Raw genomic sequence first — 8,973 nt, 5'->3', positions numbered from 1 at the left:
TTTGCCTTTAACTGGCAGGTATGGATTTATTGGTTTGCTAAGAATTTAATAGTACTCTTGCTGTAGTTATTTGCTGTAAGATACTCACTGGAACCACAATTTAATAACATGGCCTACACAGCCAGTATATTAAGTTGCTGTTGTAGAGGACTCAGTCATTAACTCAGTAATTTCATTTTAGCTTATCTGTGTTGGTGGTGGTGGTGTTATTTTACTTCTGTTCCTCCTTATATTCCTGGCCCCCACCAAAGATAACATGGAGATTAAGTGATTCCATATTCTATGCTAACTATGGTCAGGAAGAAAAAAGAAAACTATCTAGAGAACACTCCCTCTCTCAATAGCTTCTGTTCCCTACCTGCCTATTGAGGCTTAGCAGGAGGCAATGCCTTGAAGGACGACTAAGTCATTTAAAGACCGCCATTACTTCCTGGTAACAAAATGAAACATGGCAAGTTACAATTTTATTAATATGGGCTTTATTTTTCTTTCTCTCAATTATCCACGTATCCATCTATTTATCTGAAAGCAAACAAGCAAACATATTTCAGAAGCCCCTCCTACGAGCTCAGCAGTTTGATCTAGTTAATTCAAGGGAACATTAGGGTGAGAAAATCTTCGAATGCTCTGAAATTTAACATAAATTCACATGAGAAGGTATGAGAGTTTTATACCTGGTTTCAGAAAAGAGAGATCCCTATGAAAACTTTGAATTGTTGGAGGACGATATAGTAATCCCAACTCAATTCACTCTGCATTTGGTTGACATTGACTAGTATACCCTGATATATCCTAATACACCTACTGTAAATTCCTTATCTTGACTTAGCTGATCCTCTAGATAGAAGCTTTGCTGCCCCCACACTGGTGCTCCCCAGGAATCACGAAAAACAGTTCTAAAAGTTTAGGGGAAGTCACTCAAACATACCAAACACGGGAATTATAGAGGCACATGCCACTGGACTACTTCTGAAATTAGTAATCTGATTAATTATTTACTCCTTGCAACAACTCAAGGCAGTCTAGTACAGAGTAAAGAGCTAATCTACCTACATCTAAATCCTGTCTCTGAAACTTACAAGTTGTGTAACCATGTACAGTTTTCTTAACATTTTTTGTCTCAGTTTACCTATAAAATGAAGATGTTAACAGTACTTATCAAGAAAGTTAAATAAATTAATACATGTAGAACGCTTAAATAGTGTGTAGTAAGTGTTATAAGTGTTAGGTATTATTTTCCTAATCTCAACCTTGTAATAATAAAATCTCCATCTTCTAATAATAAAAAAGATAACATAAACATATTCCATTATGTTTAAACTCCATACCATGTGAATCTTTAGTAGTAATTCTAATTGTCTTAGTCTGTTTTATGCTGCTCTAACAAAACACCTAAGACTGGGTAATTTATAAAGAAAGAAATATATTTGGCTCATGAATGTATTTGGCTCAGGCCGGGAAGTCCAAGATCAAGGGGCTGTATCTTGTGAGGGTCCTCTTGCCGTGTAATCCCATGGCAGAAGACAGGAGGGCAAAAGAGCATGACAGAGTGGGAAGAAGGGGACCAAATTTATCCATGTATCAGGAACTCACTCCTGTGACAACTAATTCACTCCTGTACTAATGGCGTTAATCCATTCATGAGACCAGAGCCCTTATAAACTAATCATTTCTTAAAAGTCCCACCTCTCAAACCTATGGCATTGAGAATTAAGCTTCCAGCACATGAACTTTGGAGGACACATTCAAACCATAGCACTGGTATACTGTCCACAGGCCTTTGTTTACAATTCTTTGACATATCTGACCCCAGACCATACACGCTGTGACAAACCAAAAGATTTTCTTCTGTTGGTGAAACTCTGTCATCAGGCCAGTGAAGGCATGAAATGACTGAAGTAGCCGTTACATGACCATGATGTTTATTATTATATGTAAACAATGAAGTATATAAATGTTTCTTTTTCAGGGTTCAAAACTAACTTTGGTGCTAAATGGAGAACTGAGGTAATCATACAAGCTTGGCAGATGAGTGTAGGGCAAACAAGAGAGGTAAAAACATGGTTTGAATTAGTCTATGAATTGTTTCTATATCTTCTCTCATTTGAGTATGATTAAATAAACATTTACATATTCACAATAGCAATTAGAAGAAAACATTTTAAACATGTTGGATTAAACTAAAAAATCTAAAAGCATACAAACCACCATTCCAACCACTACCTTGAACCTACAAATACTATTTCATCCTTCAGGATCCCAAGCAATACATAAATTTAAAGCAGAGAGCTCACAAGAACCTCAGTAGAAAGGAAACAGCTGGTTAGCAGCTGCATAGTGATACTATATGCCAGTTTTCAATGAAAAATAACACGTTTGATTAGAGCCTATAAGCTAAACCTCTTATTCCTGGTTATTTCTTGGCTAAACAAGATTCTCTCTTGTTTTATTCCCTTCATGTTTGGGCCCCATCCTGCAGCCCTAGATTAAAGGCAAAGAAGAAACATGGATTTCAGTCACATTCTCTGCTTTCTAAATCCAAATTCAAAACTATTATTCATTCAAAGTAAATGCATAGCATATCATGAGAGAGAACATTTTGTTCAAGGAGACCCAAAGAAAGCATGTTAATTATAACTTATATTCACGTAACACCTAACTTAGGAGGAGTTCAAAGCAAATGCACGTGTGGAAAAGGTCAAACCCACCAGCTAAACAGGAAAGCCATGGAGCTTCTTTTCCATTCCATGTCATCCATATAAGGCGGGGTTTCCTTTTATGTCTAAGTTTAGACATCATCAGAAAAGTCAAACCACAAGAGAATGATGAAAATTGTACTAAAATGTGGTTGATGTTTATGTCTTCTGTGCCAACACAACCCTTTGGTGGAAAGTCTGAATCAGCTTCTCTTAGAACTTACTTATGATACATAATTAGAAGCTTTTATTCCTAAAAAAAAAAAATTTAGCACTCGATAAAACTCAGCATATAGTTTGTATAACCAGCATACAAGATTATAGCACTACGGGAGTTCAGAATATAAATGAAACATTGGTTCTGTGGTGGGAGAGGTCAATTATATCCACAGGTTGAAGGCAGCTGTTATTCAATAGGCAGAAATAAGGAAAAAAATGGGACCTACACACAAGGAGGATAAAATGACATAAAACAAGACAATGAAGAGAAAAAAGTGAGGGATATAAAGGGAGTGGTTAGTGGCCCCATACGTCTAAAGATGGGTTAGGGTTAGAAAATTTATGACATGGAGAGTATTGTATAGGGCTTAAAAGTGACAGTGTGAATCCCAGCTCTACCACATGGTACTCTTGTGACCTTGAATAAGTTACACAAACTCTTCAAGCCTTCGTTTCCTCTTCATTAAAATGGAGTTAATAATATTACATAGCTCATATGGTTTCCATGAAGATTAAGTGAGATAATCCCTGTGATAATCACAAAGGGAGAAAGTTTATGTTCTATTATTCAACTTTGTATGTTTGGAAGTAAGCACATTGCTTGATATATGGTAAGTGCTCAATAAATGTTGCCTTCCGTGATGATTAAGAATTTTAAGATAAGACAAGAAAGATCCAGAGCAACAAGACTTTGGACTATCACATTAAGGAACTTAGATTGTATATAATGATAAATGGAGAGACAATAGTAAAGTTTGTGATCAGAATGCTTAAATTACTTTAGAAAATAAATTGTAAGGAGACTAGAGTTAAGACTACCATGGAGGAAGTTAAAGAGAGTCCAAGCTAGATGGGTGACTGAGTGTCTGGAAAGAGGAGAGACAGAAGTATCTTGGAGGAAGTTTAGGTGCAACCCACAAGAAAGCCATAGAATATTTTCTTTAGCCAGGTGAGGTGGCGGGCGTCTGTAGTCCCAGCAACTTGGGAGGCTGAGGCAGGAGAATGGTGTGAACCCGGGAGGCGGAGGTTACAGTGAGCAGAGATTGCGCCACTGCACTCCAGCCTGGGCAACAGAGCAAGACTCCAACTCTACAAAAGAAAAGAAGAAAAAAGAAAGCCATAGAATATTTTCTACATCTTCATAAAAACAAAAGGACTGAATTCAAAAATGACTTAAGCTCCACATTAGACTGATGATTGAGACAATAAAACAAACTCTAAGACTCGAATATCCTGAAGATATAAATTTCAGGCAAATTAGACATACTTTCATCTTAACGAAGAAAAATTCAGGGAAACAGACAATTTCTATGACTTAGACCTCAATCAAAGTCCCAAGGGAGATATTTATTTAATAAAATAGTTAGGAGTGCTGACTGGGTAGCCAAACTGCCCGAGTTCAATTTCAACACCGCTACTTTCTACTTGTATAGCAAGCTACTCAACCACTCCATACCTGTCTGCTCCTCTATACAATACTCACCCCTGCTGGTATCTAGTTAATAACAGTATTTATTTTTAAAGGTTTCTGTGAGGATTAGTGATTTAATACACTTTAAACACTTAGGACTGTGCCAGCTACATAATTAACCATTGATAAATGTTAGCCACCTTTTTTTTTTTTTGGTGAGATGGAGTCTCACTCTGTCACCCAGGCTGGAGTGCAGTGGTGCGATCTCGGCTCGCTGCAATGTCCACCTCCCAAGTTCAAGCAATTCTCCTGCCTCACCTTCCCAAGTAGCTGGGACTACAGATGCGTGCCACCGTGCCCAGCTAATTTTTTGTATCTTTTTTTTTTAGTAGAGAGGGGTTTCACCATGTTAGGCAGGATGGTCTCGATCTCCTGACCTTGTGATCTGCCCACCTCAGCCTCCCAAAATGCTAGGATTACAGGTGTGAGCCACCATGCCCTGCCAAATGTTAGCTATCTTAATTCCTGTGCTATTTCTATTTGCTTTGGTCCAAGATTTACTGGTGGCATGTGGATCAATCCCAAATGCTACGCCACTTTCCCTGTGATTCATGATGATGACCCATACCCCATGATATACCACTGCCCCTAATAAAACGAATTCATTTTTCACTTCCCCAACCTCCCACATACCAAAGGTACAAGGTTTGACAATTTTGCATATAGTTTGAAATATTACTCTTCCTTGCATGCATCATGCATGTTCACATCACAAAGCGGAATGGCTCTAAAAACCAAGTATTATGGCTTCAGATGACCAATAACAGATGTTAAAATAAATTCCTGATTTAGTTTAAAACTCTCAAATGCTTTCAATATTTGTATGATTTTAAAAGAGACATTTTCAAATATGAGTTACAAAAACAAAATCCATATTCAAAGTACATTCTGCATAGGGATTTAAAAGAAAATTAGCCGGGCATGGTGGCTCATGCCTGTAATTCCAGCACTTTGGGAGGCCAAGATGAGAGGATCACTTGGGGCCAGGAATTTGAGACCGGCCTGGGCAATATAGTGAGACCTTGTCCCTACAAAAAAAAATTAATTAGCTGAGTATAGTGGTGCATCTGTAGTCCCAGCTACTTGGGAGGCTGAAGTGGGACGATCACTTGAGTCTGTGAGGTGGAGGTTGCAGTGAGCCAAGATTGAGCCATTGCATTTCAGCCTGGGCAACAGAGTGAGACCTTGTCTCAAAAATAAATAAATAAAATAAAATAAATCAATTTTGTGTTATCTTTTTAGAAAATGAGTTTAAAAATAATAAAAGTCTTCTGTTTGTCATCACAGAGTAGGCCATTTCTCCATAACTGCTATGTAAAATATAAAATGTAGAAAATGAACTCGTAAAAAATAAAATAATTATACTGTTTATCACCACATAATTGCTATATAAAATTATGAAATACATATTAATTCAAGTGTCTTATTCTAACTCACAAACTTTCTGTTGCACATAATGGGCCATTTCAAGCCTTTGATGTTTAATTACTATTTAATGATAGACTGCTAATTCCAAACCAGTTCACAAGGTTGAAACTGTTTCTTGGATCAGTTCAGCATCCACTGCAATTTTAACTACCCTGAATTACTAATTTAGTGTCATCATAGATATGCTAAATGAATTATTTCACTCACTATTGAGCATAAGCTAAGTGCATTGGAAATCCATATTTCCCAATATCCAAAAGAAATAAGAAAGTGAGAAAAAGTTACAGATTTTTAAGAGCATTCACAAAACTTCAGAATGAATTAGTGCAAGTAACTACAACTCTCTAATTTCTAGGCAATACTTTATTTCATTAAACATGGAATCTTTGAAATATTCCTTTAACACAGAATAGTTTTATGTATCCCAACTTGTCCCATACTGATCAGAAAGCGACAATCATGAATGCCTAAAGAAACCCTTTAAAGTCGGGATGACCTTTCCAGAATGTACACTCCCATTTTGTGCATAATTATTCTACATGGCAAACAAAAAGACCATGATTATTTTATAAAACCACATCTGTCTAGATAAAGCAAACCATATTTTTATGTCACTCCATAATATTAAGCAACATGATTAAGTATTCACATCTGTTATCCTTTTATTCTTCTCCTTTATCATCAACTAAAAAGAAAACATGAAAGAAGTGAATTGATCTTTAACCAGAGGAAAAAGGAAAATACCCCACCTTTGGCTTATCAGCACTGGCAACTATTGCCAAGCTCTGGGCTCAAAAGACTTTATAATTACCTTCGGTGTAAGGGACAGTAACAACATCCAAATTCCTCCCAACAGACCTTCCATGCAATTTATCTTATTGCCTCCTGGAAACAAGATGTGTACGTTAGGTTTGCAGTGTCAGTGTGATCCTTTCCGTTCTTCAATGTGAGAAATAAGCAGGTAGCAGTATGTATCATGGCTAAAAACTCAGGCTTGTATTAGAATGCCGGGAGTTCAAATCTTCTCATGCCAGGAGTTCAAATCCTCCCACTTACAGAATGTATGATGCTGGGCAAACTATTTCCCTAAACTTCAGCTCTTTTATCTATAAAATAGGTCCACATAAAGGGCTTAGAACAAACCCTGGTACAATGTAAGTCCTCAATAAATAGTAAACAATAAAATTATCATCACAACTTAATCAAGAGTGACAGATACATTCTGCAGCAAAGGCATGAATGATGACTGTATTTGTGTGACTGGATAAGGGGCTTTCTGTTTGTTACTTTCAGTCAGAGGAGACAGTATTAGAGAAATAAATGAGGCCAGGATTCAGTTCTTAGAAGCGTAGAATAAGTCCTATTTTGGCTCCCTTCTCCTCCCGTTAGAGACAGCCGCATTTTCTTGTGCAGCACAGTGCCAGCCACATCCCTGAGACACAATGGTGAAGGTGAAGGCCAGAGTCAATGAATTTGTCTATGCTGGGTGCCTGGTCACTAGGGCTGCTTTTAACTCTGGTAAAGTGCATATTGTTGTCATCAATGACCCCTTCATTGACCTCAACTACCTGACCTACATGCTCCAGTATGATTCCACCCGTGGCAAGTTTCATGGCACCGTCAAGGCTGAGAACGGGAAGCTTGTCATCAATAGAAATCCCATCACCATCTTCCGGGAGTAAGATCCCACCAAAATCAACGGGGCGATGCTGGCACTGAGTACGTTGTGGAGTCCACCAGCATCTTCACTGCCATGGAGAAGACTGGGGCTTACTTGCAGGGAGGAGCCAAAAGGGTCATGATCTCTGCCTCCTCTACTGAAGCCATCATGTTCATGATGAAAGTGAATTATGAGAAGTATGACAACAGCCTCAAGATAATCAGTAATGCCTCCTGTACCACCAACTGCTTAGCACCCCTGGCCAAGGTCATCCATGACAACTCTGGTATTGTGGAAAGATTCATGATGATAGTCCATGTCAACACTACCACCCAGAAAACTGTGGATGGCCCCTTCAGGAAACTGTGGCCTGATGGTCACAGGGCTCTCCAGAACATCATACCTGCATCTACTAGCACTGCCAAGGCAATGGTCAAGGTCATCCCTGAGCTGAACAAGAAGCTCACTGGCATGGCCTCCTGTGTCCCCACCACCAATATGTTGGTCGTGGACCTGACCTGCCATCTAGAAAAGCTGCCAAATATCATATCAAGAAGGTGGTGAAGCAGGCTTCAGAGAACCCTATCGAGGGCATCCTGGGCTACACTGAGCACCAGATTGTCTCTTCCGATTTCAACAGTGACACACAGTCTTCCACCTTTGATGCTGGGGCCAGCATTACCCTCAAAGACCACTTTGTCAAGCTCATTTCCTGGTATGACAATAAATTTGGCTACAGCAACAGGGTGGTGGACCTCATGGCCCACATGGCTTCCAAGGAGTAAGGCCCCCGGACCACCAGCCCCAGTGAGAGTACAAGCGGAAGAAAGAGATCCTCAGCTGCTGGGGAGTCCCTGCCACACTCAGACCTCACAACACTGAGGATCTCCCCTCTTCACAATTTCCATGCAGACCACTTGAAAAGGGAGGGGCCTAGTGAGCTCCACCTTGTCATGTTCTATTAGTAAAATCCCCTGTGCTCAGTCAAAAAAAAAAAAAAAAAAAAAAAGTCCTAGTTTATTGAGCAGCCATTATTTTTTAAACCAGGCATGTAAATAATAAAAATAATTCAAGCAGTGAGGGTGGAGGATGCAGTCAATGAAGAAGAGATTGCTATGCTCAGTAAGAAATCAATTGTAATAGGTTGGGCGCAAAGGCTCACGCCTGTAATCTCAGCACTTTAGGAGGTCAAGGTAGGTGGATTACCTGAGGTCAGGAGTTCACCACCAGCTTGGCCAACATGGTGAAACCCCGTCTCTACTAAAAATACAAAAATTAGCTGGGTGTGGTGGCGGGTGCCTGTAGTCCCAGCTACTCAGGAGGCTGAGGCAGGAGAATTGCTTGAACCTGGGAGGCAGAGGTTGCAGTGAACTGAGATCACATCACTGCACTCCAGCCTGAGAGACAGAGCGAGACTCCATCTCAAAAAAATAGATAAATAAAAAGAAATCAATTGTAATAATTTAAACTAGAGAAGCTTAGGACCTGAACTAAGGTAA

At 39.1% G+C, this 8,973-nt stretch overlaps 1 pseudogene; it reads left to right on the top strand.

Annotated features, from left to right (window-relative positions):
• The first annotated feature begins 7,256 nt into the window (after positions 1 to 7,256).
• Positions 7,257 to 8,259, top strand: LOC108531850 (glyceraldehyde-3-phosphate dehydrogenase pseudogene; annotated as a pseudogene).
• Positions 8,260 to 8,973: the final 714 nt, after the last annotated feature.

The sequence above is a fragment of the Rhinopithecus bieti genome, unplaced genomic scaffold (genome assembly GCF_001698545.2).
Source record: "Rhinopithecus bieti isolate Rb0 unplaced genomic scaffold, ASM169854v2 scaffold_9615, whole genome shotgun sequence".
Classification (NCBI taxonomy): domain Eukaryota; kingdom Metazoa; phylum Chordata; class Mammalia; order Primates; family Cercopithecidae; genus Rhinopithecus; species Rhinopithecus bieti.
The sequence above is the reverse complement of the archived record's forward strand: the minus strand, read 5'-3'. Positions and strand labels throughout refer to the sequence as shown.